This window comes from Papaver somniferum, chromosome 1, assembly GCF_003573695.1.
Source record: "Papaver somniferum cultivar HN1 chromosome 1, ASM357369v1, whole genome shotgun sequence".
Taxonomy (NCBI): Eukaryota; Viridiplantae; Streptophyta; class Magnoliopsida; order Ranunculales; family Papaveraceae; genus Papaver; species Papaver somniferum.
The window spans coordinates 195,485,697-195,498,851 of record NC_039358.1 but is presented as its reverse complement, the minus strand read 5'-3'; positions in this window follow the sequence as shown (position 1 = coordinate 195,498,851).

Genomic DNA, 13,155 nt, shown 5'->3' with positions numbered 1-13,155 from the left:
TTCATATTTTCTTGAATCAACGTACATAGAAATGCAATTTTTAGTAGACGTAATGCTTTAGAACATATTATTTTTTATTACAATACATTTTTCAAACTTTTTCAGTTAAAGATGAGTTTATCTAGTTTACAATTTAGTCTCAGAAATCAATTTCCAACTTATAACGAAGTGTGTAGACTTTTTTGAGTTAACGTATATAAAGTTCAACATATATATGAACTCTTTATTTTTGTATTGGCTTTGTCTTTCTATCTGATTCAAGATAGATGAAATTTGTTAGGATTTGGATTAGTTCTGCTTGGTCTTTCAACCTTCTTCTATTGTGAAATTTGACTTCCTTCGTATTTTCTTGAATCAACGTACATAGAAATGCAATTTTTAGTAGACGTAATGCCTTAGAACATATTATTTGTGATTACAATAAATTTTTCAAACTTTTTCACTGAAAGATGAGTTTATCTAGTTTACAAATTAGTCTCAGAAATTCCGACTTATAACGAAGTGTGTAGACTTTTTTGAGTTAACGTATATTAAATTCAACATTTTTATGAACTCTTTCTTTTTGTGTTGGCTTTATCTTTCTATTTGATTCAAGATAGATGAAATTTGTTAGGATTTGGATTAGTTTTGCATGGTCTTTCATCCTTTTCTATTGTGAAATTTGACTTCCTTCATATTTTCTTGAATCAACGTACATAGAAATGCAATTTTTACTAGACGTATTTCCTTAGAACATATTAATTGTAATTTCAATACATTCTTCAAACTTTTTCTGTTAAAGATGAGTTTATCTAGTTTAAAATTTAGTCTCGGAAATCAATTTCCGACTTATAGCAAATGTGTAGACTTTTTTGAGTTAACATATATAAAATTCAACATTTTTATGAACTCTTTCTTTTTGTGTTGTCTTTGTCTTTCTATTTGATTCAAGATAGATGAAATTTGTTAGGATTTGGATTAGTTCTACATGGTCTTTCATCCTTCTTCTATTGTGAAATTTGACTTCCTTCATATTTTCTTGAATCAACGTACATAGAAATGCAATTTTTAGTAGACGTAATGCTTTAGAACATATTATTTGTGATTACAATACATTTTTCAAACTTTTTCAGTGAAATATGAGTTTATCTAGTTTACAATTTAGTCTCAGAAATCAATTTCCGACTTATTACGAAGTGTGTAGACTTTTTTGAGTTAACGTATATAAAGTTCAACATATATATGAACTCTTTATTTTTGTATTGGCTTTGTCTTTCTATCTGATTCAAGATAGATGAAATTTGTTAGGATTTGGATTAGTTCTGCTTGGTCTTTCAACCTTCTTCTATTGTGAAATTTGACTTCCTTCGTATTTTCTTAAATCAACGTACATAGAAATGCAATTTTTAGTAGACGTAATGCCTTAGAACATATTATTTGTGATTACAATACATTTTTCAAACTTTTTCAGTGAAATATGAGTTTATCTAGTTTACAATTTAGTCTCAGAAATTCCGACTTATAACGAAGTGTGTAGACTTTTTTGAGTTAACGTATATTAAATTCAACATTTTTATGTACTCTTTCTTTTTGTGTTGTCTTTGTCTTTCTATTTGATTCAAGATAGATGAAATTTGTTAGGATTTGGATTAGTTCTACATGGTCTTTCATCCTTCTTCTATTGTGAAATTTGACTTCCTTCATATTTTCTTGAATCAACGTACATAGAAATGCAATTTTTAGTAGACGTAATGCTTTAGAACATACTATTTTTTATTACAATACATTTTTAAAACTTTTTCAGTTAAAGATGAGTTTATCTAGTTTACAGTTTAGTCTCAGAAATCAATTTCCGACTTATAACGATGTGTGTAGACTTTTTTGAGTTAACATATATAAAGTTCAACATATTTATGAACTCTTTATTTTTGTATTGGCTTTGTCTTTCTATCTGATTCAAGATAGATGAAATTTGTTAGGATTTGGATTAGTTCTGCTTGGTCTTTCAACCTTCTTCTATTGTGAAATTTGACTTCCTTCGTATTTTCTTGAATCAACGTACATAGAAATGCAATTTTTAGTAGACGTAATGCCTTAGAACATATTATTTGTGATTACAATACATTTTTCAAACTTTTTCATTGAAAGATGAGTTTATCTAGCTTACAAATTAGTCTCAGAAATTCCGACTTATAACGAAGTGTGTAGACTTTTTTGAGTTAACGTATAATAAATTCAACATTTTTATGAACTCTTTCTTTTTGTGTTGGCTTTGTCTTTCTATTTGATTCAAGATAGATGAAATTTGTTAGGATTTGGATTAGTTTTGCATGGTCTTTCATCCTTTTCTATTGTGAAATTTGACTTCCTTCATATTTTCTTGAATCAACGTACATAGAAATGCAATTTTTACTAGACGTATTTCCTTAGAACATATTAATTGTAATTACAATACATTTTTCAAACTTTTTCTGTGAAAGACGAGTTTATCTAATTTATAATTTAGTCTCAGAAATCAATTTCCGACTTATAACGAAATGTGTAGACTTTTTTTGAGTTAACGTATATAAAATTCAACATTCTTATGAACTCTTTCTTTTTGTGTTGGCTTTGTCTTTCTATCTGATTCAAGATAGATGAAATTTGTTAGGATTTGGATTAGTTCTGCTTGGTCTTTCATCCTTCTTCTATTGTGAAATTTGACTTCCTTCATATTTTCTTGAATCAACGTACATAGAAATGCAATTTTTAGAAGACGTAATGCCTTAGAACATATTATTTGTGATTACAATACATTTTTCAAACTTTTTCAGTTAAAGATGAGTTTATCTAGTTTACAATTTAGTCTCAGAAATCAATTTCCGACTTATAACGAAGTGTGTAAACTTTTTTGAGTTAACGTATATAAAATTCAACAATCTTATGAACTCTTTCTTTTTGTGTTGGCTTTGTCTTTCTATTTGATTCAAGATAGATGAAATTTGTTAGGATTTGGATTAGTTCTGCATGGTTTTTCATCCTTCTTCTATTGTGAAATTTGACTTCCTTCATATTTTCATGAATCAACGTACATAGAAATGTAATTTTTACTAGACGTATTGCCTTAGAACATATTAATTGTAATTAAAATACATTTTTCAAAATTTTTCTCTTAAAGATGAGTTTATCGAGTTTACTTTTTGGTCTCAGAAATCAATTTCCGACTTGTAACTAAATGTGTAGACTTTTTTGAGTTAACATATATAAAATTCAACATTTTTATGAACTCCTTCTTTTTGTGTTGGCTTTGTCTTTCTATTTGATTCAAGATAGATGAAATTTGTTAGGATTTGGATTAGTTCTACATGGTCTTTCATCCTTCTTCTATTGTGAAATTTGACTTCCTTCATATTTTCTTGAATCAACGTACATAGAAATGCAATTTTTAGTAGACGTAATTCCTTAGAACATATTATTTGTGATTACAATACATTTTTCAAACTTTTTCAGTTAAAGATGAGTTTATCTAGTTTACAATTTAGTCTCAGAAATCAATTTCCGACTTATAACGAAGTGTGTAGACTTTTTTGAGTTAACGTATATTAAATTCAACATTTTTATGAACTCTTTCTTTTTGTGTTGGATTTGTCTTTCTATTTGATTCAAGATAGATGAAATTTGTTAGGATTTGGATTAGTTTTGCATGGTCTTTCATCCTTTTCTATTGTGAAATTTGACTTCCTTCATATTTTCTAGAATCAACGTACATAGAAATGCAATTTTTAGTAGACGTAATGCCTTAGAACATATTATTTGTGATTACAATACATTTTTCAAACTTTTTCAGTTAAAGATGAGTTTATCTAGTTTACAATTTAGTCTCAGAAATCAATTTCCGACTTATAACGAAATGTGTAGACTTTTTTGAGTTAACGTATATAAAATTCAACATTTTTATGAACTCTTTCTTTTTGTGTTGGCTTTGTCTTTCTATTTGATTCAAGATAGATGGAATTTGTTAGGATTTGGATTAGTTATACATGGTATTTCATCCTTCTTCTATTGTGAAATTTGACTTCCTTCATATTTTCTTGAATCAACGTGCATAGAAATGCAATTTTTACTAGACGTATTGCCTTAGAACATATTAATTGTAATTACAATACGTTTTTAAAAAATTTCTGTTAAAGACGAGTTTATCTAGTTTACAATTTAGTCTCAGAAATCAATTTCCGACTTATAACGAAATGTGTAGACTTTTTTGAGTTAACGTATATAAAATTCAACATTTTTATGAACTCTTTCTTTTTGTGTTGGCTTTGTCTTCCTATTTGATTCAAGATAGATGGAATTTGTTAGGATTTGGATTAGTTCTGCATGGTCTTTCATCCTTCTTCTATTGTGAAATTTGACTTCCTTCATATTTTCTTTAATCAGCGTACATAGAAATGCAATTTTTACTAGACGTATTGCCTTAGAACATATTAATTGTAATTACAATATATTTTTAAAACTTTTTCTGTTAAAGATGAGTTTATCTAGTTTACAATTTAGTCTCAGAAATCAATTTCCGACTTATAACGAAATGTGTAGACTTTTTTGAGTTAACGTATATAAAATTCAACATTTTTATGAACTCTTTCTTTTTGTGTTGGCTTTGTCTTTTTATTTGATTCAAGATAGATGGAATTTGTTAGGATTTGGATTAGTTCTACATGGTCTTTCATCCTTCTTCTATTGTGAAATTTGACTTCCTTCATATTTTCTTGAATCAAATGTACATAGAAATGCAATTTTTACTAGACATATTGCCTTAGAACCTATTAATTGTAATCACAATACATTTTTCAAACTTTTTCTGTTAAAGATGAGTTTATCTAGTTTACAATTTAGTCTCAGAAATCAATTTCCGACTTATAACGAAATGTGTAGACTTTTTTGAGTTAACGTATATAAAATTCAACATTTTTATGAACTCTTTCTTTTTGTGTTGGCTTTGTCTTTCTATTTGATTCAAGATAGATGAAATTTGTTAGGATTTGGATTAGTTTTGCATGGTCTTTCATCCTTCTTCTATTGTGAAATTTGACTTCCTTCATATTTTCTTGAATCAACGTACATAGAAATGAAATTTTTACTAGACGAATTGCATTAGAACATACTAATTGTAATTACAATACATTTTTCAAACTTTTTCTGTTAAAGATGAGTTTATCTAGCTTACAATTTAGTCTCAGAAATCAATTTCCGACTTATAACGAAATGTGTAGACTTTTTTCAGTTAACGTATATAAAATTCAGCAATTTAATGAACTTTTTCTTTTTATATTGGCTTTGTCTTTCTATTTGATTCAAGATAGATGAAATTCATTAGGATTTGGATTAGTTCTGCAAGGTCTTTTATCTTTCTTCTATTGTGAAATTTGACTTCCTTCATATTTTCTTGAATCAACGTACATAGAAATGCAATTTTTACTAGACGTATTGCCTTAGAAAATATTAATTGTAATTACAATACAATTTTACTTTTTCTATTAAAGATGAGTTTATCTACTTTACAATTTAGTCTCAGAAATCAATTTCCGACTTATAACGAAATGTGTAGACTTTTTTGAGTTAACGTATATAAAATTCAGCATTTTAATGAACTCTTTCTTTTTATATTGGCTTTGTCTTTCTATTTGATTCAAGATAGATGAAATTTGTTAGGATTTGGATTAGTTCTGCATGGTCTTTCATCTTTCTTCTATTGTGAAATTTGACTTCCTTCATATTTTCTTGAATCAACGGACATGGAAATGCAATTTTTACTAGAAGTATTGCCTTAGAACATATTAATTGTAATTACAATACATTTTTCAAACTTTTTCTGTTAAAGATGAGTTTATCTAGTTTACAATTTAGTCTCAGAAATCAATTTCCGACTTATAACGAAGTGTGTAGACTTTTTTGAGTTAACGTATATAAAATTCAACATTTTTATGAACTCTTTATTTTTGTGTTGGCTTTGTCTTTCTATTTGATTCAAATAGATGAAATTTGTTAGAATTTGGATTAGTTCTGGATGGTCTTTCATCCTTCTTCTATTGTGAAATTTGCCTTCCTTCATATTTTCTTGAATCAATGTACATAGAAATGCAATTTTTACTAGACGTAATGCCATAACATATTATTTGTGATTACAATACATTTTTCAAACTTTTTCTGTTAAAGATGATTTTATCTAATTTTCAATTTAGTCTCAGCAATCAATTTCCGACTTATAACGAAGTGTGTAGACTTTTTTGAGTTAACGTATATAAAATTAAACATTTTTATGAACTCTTTCTTTTTGTGTTGCCTTTGTCTTTCTATTTGATTCAAGATAGATGAAATTTGTTAGGATTTGGATTAGTTCTTCTTGGTCTTTCATCCTTTTTCTATTGTGAAATTTGCCTGCTTCATATTTTCTTGAATCAATGTATATAGAAATGCAATTTTTACTAGACGTAAAGCCTTATAACATATTATTTGAGATTACAATACATTTGTCAAACTTTATCTGTGAAAGAATGTGTTTATCTAGTTTACAATTTAGTCTTAGAAATCAGTTTCCGACTTATAACGAAGTGTGTAGACTTTTTTGAGTTAACGTATATAAAATTCAACATTTTTATGAACTCTTTCTTTTTGTGTTGCCTTTGTCTTTCTATTTGATTCAAGATAGATGAAATTTGTTAGGATTTGGATTAGTTATTCTTGGTCTTTCATCCTTCTTCTATTGTGAAATTTGACTTCCTTCATATATTCTTGAATCAACGTACATAGAAATGCAATTTTTACTAACGTACTGCCTTAGAACATATTTATTGTGATTACAATACATTTTTCAAACTTTTTTTCTTAAAGATGAGTTTAACTAGTTTACAATTTAGTCTCAGAAATGAATTTCCGACTTATAACGAAAAGTGTAGACTTTTTTGAGTTAACGTATAAAAAATTCAACATTTTTATGAACTCTTTATTTTTGTATTGGCTTTGTCTTTCAATTTGTTTCAAATAGATGAAGTTTGCTAGAATTTGGATTAGTTCTGGCTGGTCTTTCATCCTTCTTAGATTGTGAAATTTGACTTCCTTCATATTTTCTTGAATCAACGTACATAGAAATGCAATTTTTACTAGACGGAATGCCATAGAACATATTAATTGTAATTACAATACATTTTTCAAACTTTTTCTGTTAAAGATGAGTTTATCCAGTTTACAGTTTAGTTTCATAAATCAATTTCAGATGTATAACGAAATGTGTAGACTTTTTTGAGTTAACGTATATAAAACTCAACATTTTTATGAACTCTTTCTTTTTGTGTTGGCTTTGTCTTTTTATTTGATTCAAGATAGATGAAATTTTTTAGGATTTGGATTAGTTCTTCTTGGTCTTTCATCCTTCTTCTATTGTGAAATTTGACTTCCTTCAAATTTTCTTGAATCAACGTACATAGAAATGCAATTTTTACTAGACGTATTGCCTTAGAACATATTAATTATAATTACAATACATTTTTCGAACTATTTTTTGTTAAAGATGAGTTTATCTAGTTTACAATTTAGTCTCAGAAATCAATTTCTGACTTATAACGAAGTGTGTAGACTTTTTTGAGTTAACGTATATTAAATTCAACATTTTTATGAACTCTTTATTTTTGTATTGGCTTTGTATTTCAATTTGATTCAAATAGATGAAATTTGTTAAAATTTGGATTAGTTCTGGCTGGTCTTTCATCCTTCTTCTATTGTGAAATTTGGCTTCCTTCATATTTTCTTGAATTAACGTACATAAAATGCAATTTTTACTAGACGTAATTCCTTAGAACATATAATTTGTGATTAAAATACATTTTTCAAACTTTCTCTGTTAAAGATGAGTTTATCTAGTTTACAATTTAGTCTCAGAAATCAATTTGCGACTTATTCCGAAGTTTGTAGACTTTTTTGAGTTAACGTATAAAAAATTCAACATTTTTATGATCTCTTTATTTTTGTATTGCCTTTGTCTTTTAATTTGATTCAAAAAGATGAAATTTGTTAGAATTTGGATTAGTTCTGGCTGGTCTTTCATCCTTCTTAGATTGTGAAATTTGACTTCCTTCATATTTTCTTGAATCAACGTACATAGAAATGCAATTTTTACTAAACGTAATGCCTTAGAACATATTAATTGTGAATACAATACATTTTTCAAACTTTTACTGTTAAAGATGAGTTAATCTAGTTTACAATTTAGTCTCAAAAATCAACTTCCAACTTATAATGAAGAGTGTAGACTTTTTTGAGTTAACATATAAAAAATCTAACATTTTTATGAATTCTTTATTTTTGTATTGTCTTTGTCTTTCAATTTGATTCAAATAGATGAAATTTGTTAGAATTTGGATTAGTTCTGCATGGTCTTTCATCCTTCTTCTATTGTGAAATTTGACTTCCTTCATATTTTCTTGATTTAACGCACATAGAAATGCAATTTTTACTAGATGTAATTCCTTAGAAAGAAGAAGAATTTTAGATTTGGAAATAAGGGGCGAAAACGTTTCTAATTTACCTAGTTTTCTTCTTTATGTTGTTTTTAAGTGTTTAGGAGCTTATTTTATGTGTTTTAATTTTTTTTTGCCCCTTTGGTTTATGGGGGTAGGGAGGCCTTGAGCCTCCCATTTTGTAATTCTTGTAATTACGTTTTTTTGCTTTAATAAACCATTTTGACCTAGCAAAAAAAAAACATTTTTCAAACTTTTTCTGTTAAAGATGAGTTTATCTAGTTTACAATTTAGTTTCAGAAATCAACTTCAGACTTATAACGAAGTGTGTAGACCTTTTTGAGTTAACTTATATAAAATTCAATATTTTTATGAACTTTTTCATTTTGTGTTGGTTTTGTCTTTCTATTTGATTCAAGATATATGAAATTTGTTAGGATTTGGATTAGTTCTGCTTGGTCTTTGATCCTTCTTCTATTGTGAAATTTGGCTTCCTTCATATTTTCTTGAATTAACGTACATAGAAATGCAATTTTTACTAGTCGTAATACCTTAGAACATATAATTTGTGATTAAAATACATTTTTCAAACTTTTTCTGTTAAAGATGAGTTTATCTAGTTTGCAATTTAGTCTTAGAAATCAATTTCCGACTTATAATGAAGTGTGTAGACTTTTTTGAGTTAACGTATATAAGATTCAACATTTTTATGAATTCTTTCTTTTTGTGTTAGCTTTGTCTTTCTATTTGATTCAAGATAGATGAAAGTTGTTAGGATTTAGATTAGTTCTGCATTGTCTTTCATCCTTTTTCTATTGTGAAATTTGACTTCCTTCATATTTTCTTGAATCAACGTACATAGAAATGCAATTTTTACTAGACGTAATGCCTTAGAACATATTATTTATAATTAAAACTTATTTTTCAAACTTTTTCAGTTAAGGATGAGTTTATCTAGTTTACAATTTAGTATCAGAAATCAATTTCAGACTTATAACGAAGTGTGTAGACTTTTTTGAGTTAACGTATATAAAATTCAACATTTTCATGAACTCTTTCTTTTTGTGTTGCCTTTATCTTTCTATTTGATTCAAGATAGATGAAATTTATTAGGATTTGGATTAGTTCTTCTTGGTCTTTCATCCTTCTTCTATCGTGAAATTTGACTTCCTTCACATTTTCTTGAATCAACGTACATAGAAATGCAATTTTTACTAGACGTAATACCTCAGAACATATAATTTGTGATTAAAATACATTTTTCAAACTTTTTCTGTTAAATTTGAGTTTATCTAGTCTACAATTTAGTCTCAGAAATCAATTTCCGACTTATAACGAAGAGTGTAGACTTTTTTGAGTTAACGTATATAAGATTCAACATTTTTATGAACTCTTTTTTTTGTGATAGCTTTCTCTTTCTATTTGATTCAAGATAGATGAAATTTGTTAGGATTTGGATAAGTTCTGCATTGTCTTTCATCCTTCTTCTATTGTGAAATTTGACTTCCTTCATATTTTCTTGAATCAACGTACATAGAAATTCAATATTTACTAGACGTAATGCCTTAGAACATATTATTTATGATTACAATATATTTTTCAAACTTTTTCAGTTAAAGATGAGCTTTTCTAGTTTACAATTTAGTTTCAGAAATCAATTTCAGACTTATAACGAAGTGTGTAGACTTTTATGAGTTAACGTATATAAAATTCAACATTTTTATAAACTCTTTCTTTTTGTTTTGCCTTTGTCTTTCTATTTGATTCAAGATAGATGAAATTTGTTAGGATTTGGATTAGTTCTTCTTGGTCTTTCATCCTTCTTCTATTGTGATATTTGACTTCCTTCATATTTTCTTGAATCAACGTACATAGAAATGCAATTTTTACTAGACGTATTGCCTTAGAACATATTAATTATAATTACAATACATTTTTCGAACTATTTTTTGTTAAAGATGAGTTTATCTAGTTTACAATTTAGTCTCAGAAATCAATTTCAGATGTACAACGAAGTGTGTAGACTTTTTTGAGTTAACGTATATAAAATTCAACATTTTTATGAACTCTTTCTTTTTGTGTTGCCTTTGTCTTTCTATTTGATTCAAGATAGATGAAATTTGTTAGGATTTGGATTAGTTATTCTTGGTCTTTCATCCTTCTTCTATTGTGAAATTTGACTTCCTTCATATATTCTTGAATCAACGTACATAGAAATGCAATTTTTACTAACGTACTGCCTTAGAACATATTTATTGTGATTACAATACATTTTTCAAACTTTTTTTCTTAAAGATGAGTTTAACTAGTTTACAATTTAGTCTCAGAAATGAATTTCCGACTTATAACGAAAAGTGTAGACTTTTTTGAGTTAACGTATAAAAAATTCAACATTTTTATGAACTCTTTATTTTTGTATTGGCTTTGTCTTTCAATTTGTTTCAAATAGATGAAGTTTGCTAGAATTTGGATTAGTTCTGGCTGGTCTTTCATCCTTCTTAGATTGTGAAATTTGACTTCCTTCATATTTTCTTGAATCAACGTACATAGAAATGCAATTTTTACTAGACGGAATGCCATAGAACATATTAATTGTAATTACAATACATTTTTCAAACTTTTTCTGTTAAAGATGAGTTTATCCAGTTTACAGTTTAGTTTCAGAAATCAATTTCAGATGTATAACGAAATGTGTAGACTTTTTTGAGTTAACGTATATAAAACTCAACATTTTTATGAACTCTTTCTTTTTGTGTTGGCTTTGTCTTTTTATTTGATTCAAGATAGATGAAATTTTTTAGGATTTGGATTAGTTCTTCTTGGTCTTTCATCCTTCTTCTATTGTGAAATTTGACTTCCTTCAAATTTTCTTGAATCAACGTACATAGAAATGCAATTTTTACTAGACGTATTGCCTTAGAACATATTAATTATAATTACAATACATTTTTCGAACTATTTTTTGTTAAAGATGAGTTTATCTAGTTTACAATTTAGTCTCAGAAATCAATTTCTGACTTATAACGAAGTGTGTAGACTTTTTTGAGTTAACGTATATTAAATTCAACATTTTTATGAACTCTTTATTTTTGTATTGGCTTTGTATTTCAATTTGATTCAAATAGATGAAATTTGTTAAAATTTGGATTAGTTCTGGCTGGTCTTTCATCCTTCTTCTATTGTGAAATTTGGCTTCCTTCATATTTTCTTGAATTAACGTACATAAAATGCAATTTTTACTAGACGTAATTCCTTAGAACATATAATTTGTGATTAAAATACATTTTTCAAACTTTCTCTGTTAAAGATGAGTTTATCTAGTTTACAATTTAGTCTCAGAAATCAATTTGCGACTTATTCCGAAGTTTGTAGACTTTTTTGAGTTAACGTATAAAAAATTCAACATTTTTATGATCTCTTTATTTTTGTATTGCCTTTGTCTTTTAATTTGATTCAAAAAGATGAAATTTGTTAGAATTTGGATTAGTTCTGGCTGGTCTTTCATCCTTCTTAGATTGTGAAATTTGACTTCCTTCATATTTTCTTGAATCAACGTACATAGAAATGCAATTTTTACTAAACGTAATGCCTTAGAACATATTAATTGTGAATACAATACATTTTTCAAACTTTTACTGTTAAAGATGAGTTTATCTAGTTTACAATTTAGTCTCAAAAATCAACTTCCAACTTATAATGAAGAGTGTAGACTTTTTTGAGTTAACATATAAAAAATCTAACATTTTTATGAATTCTTTATTTTTGTATTGGCTTTGTCTTTCAATTTGATTCAAATAGATGAAATTTGTTAGAATTTGGATTAGTTCTGCATGGTCTTTCATCCTTCTTCTATTGTGAAATTTGACTTCCTTCATATTTTCTTGATTTAACGCACATAGAAATGCAATTTTTACTAGACGTAATTCCTTAGAAAGAAGAAGAATTTTAGATTTGGAAATAAGGGGCGAAAACGTTTCTAATTTACCTAGTTTTCTTCTTTATGTTGTTTTTAAGTGTTTAGGAGCTTATTTTATGTGTTTTAATTTTTTTTTGCCCCTTTGGTTTATGGGGGTAGGGAGGCCTTGAGCCTCCCATTTTGTAATTCTTGTAATTACGTTTTTTTGCTTTAATAAACCATTTTGACCTAGCAAAAAAAAAACATTTTTCAAACTTTTTCTGTTAAAGATGAGTTTATCTAGTTTACAATTTAGTTTCAGAAATCAACTTCAGACTTATAACGAAGTGTGTAGACCTTTTTGAGTTAACTTATATAAAATTCAATATTTTTATGAACTTTTTCATTTTGTGTTGGTTTTGTCTTTCTATTTGATTCAAGATATATGAAATTTGTTAGGATTTGGATTAGTTCTGCTTGGTCTTTCGTCCTTCTTCTATAGTGAAATTTGAATTCCTCCATATATTCTTGAATCAACGTACATAGAAATGCAATTTTTACAATACGTACTACCTTAGAACATATTAATTGTGATTACAATACATTTTTCAAACTTTTTCTATTAAAGACGAGTTTATCCAGTTCACAATTTAGTTTCAGAAATCAATTTCAGACTTATAACGAAGTGTGTAGACTTTTTTGAGTTAACGTATATAAAACTCAAAATTTTTATGAACTCTTTCTTTTTGTGTTGGCTTTGTCTTTCTATTTGATTCAAGATAGATGAAATTT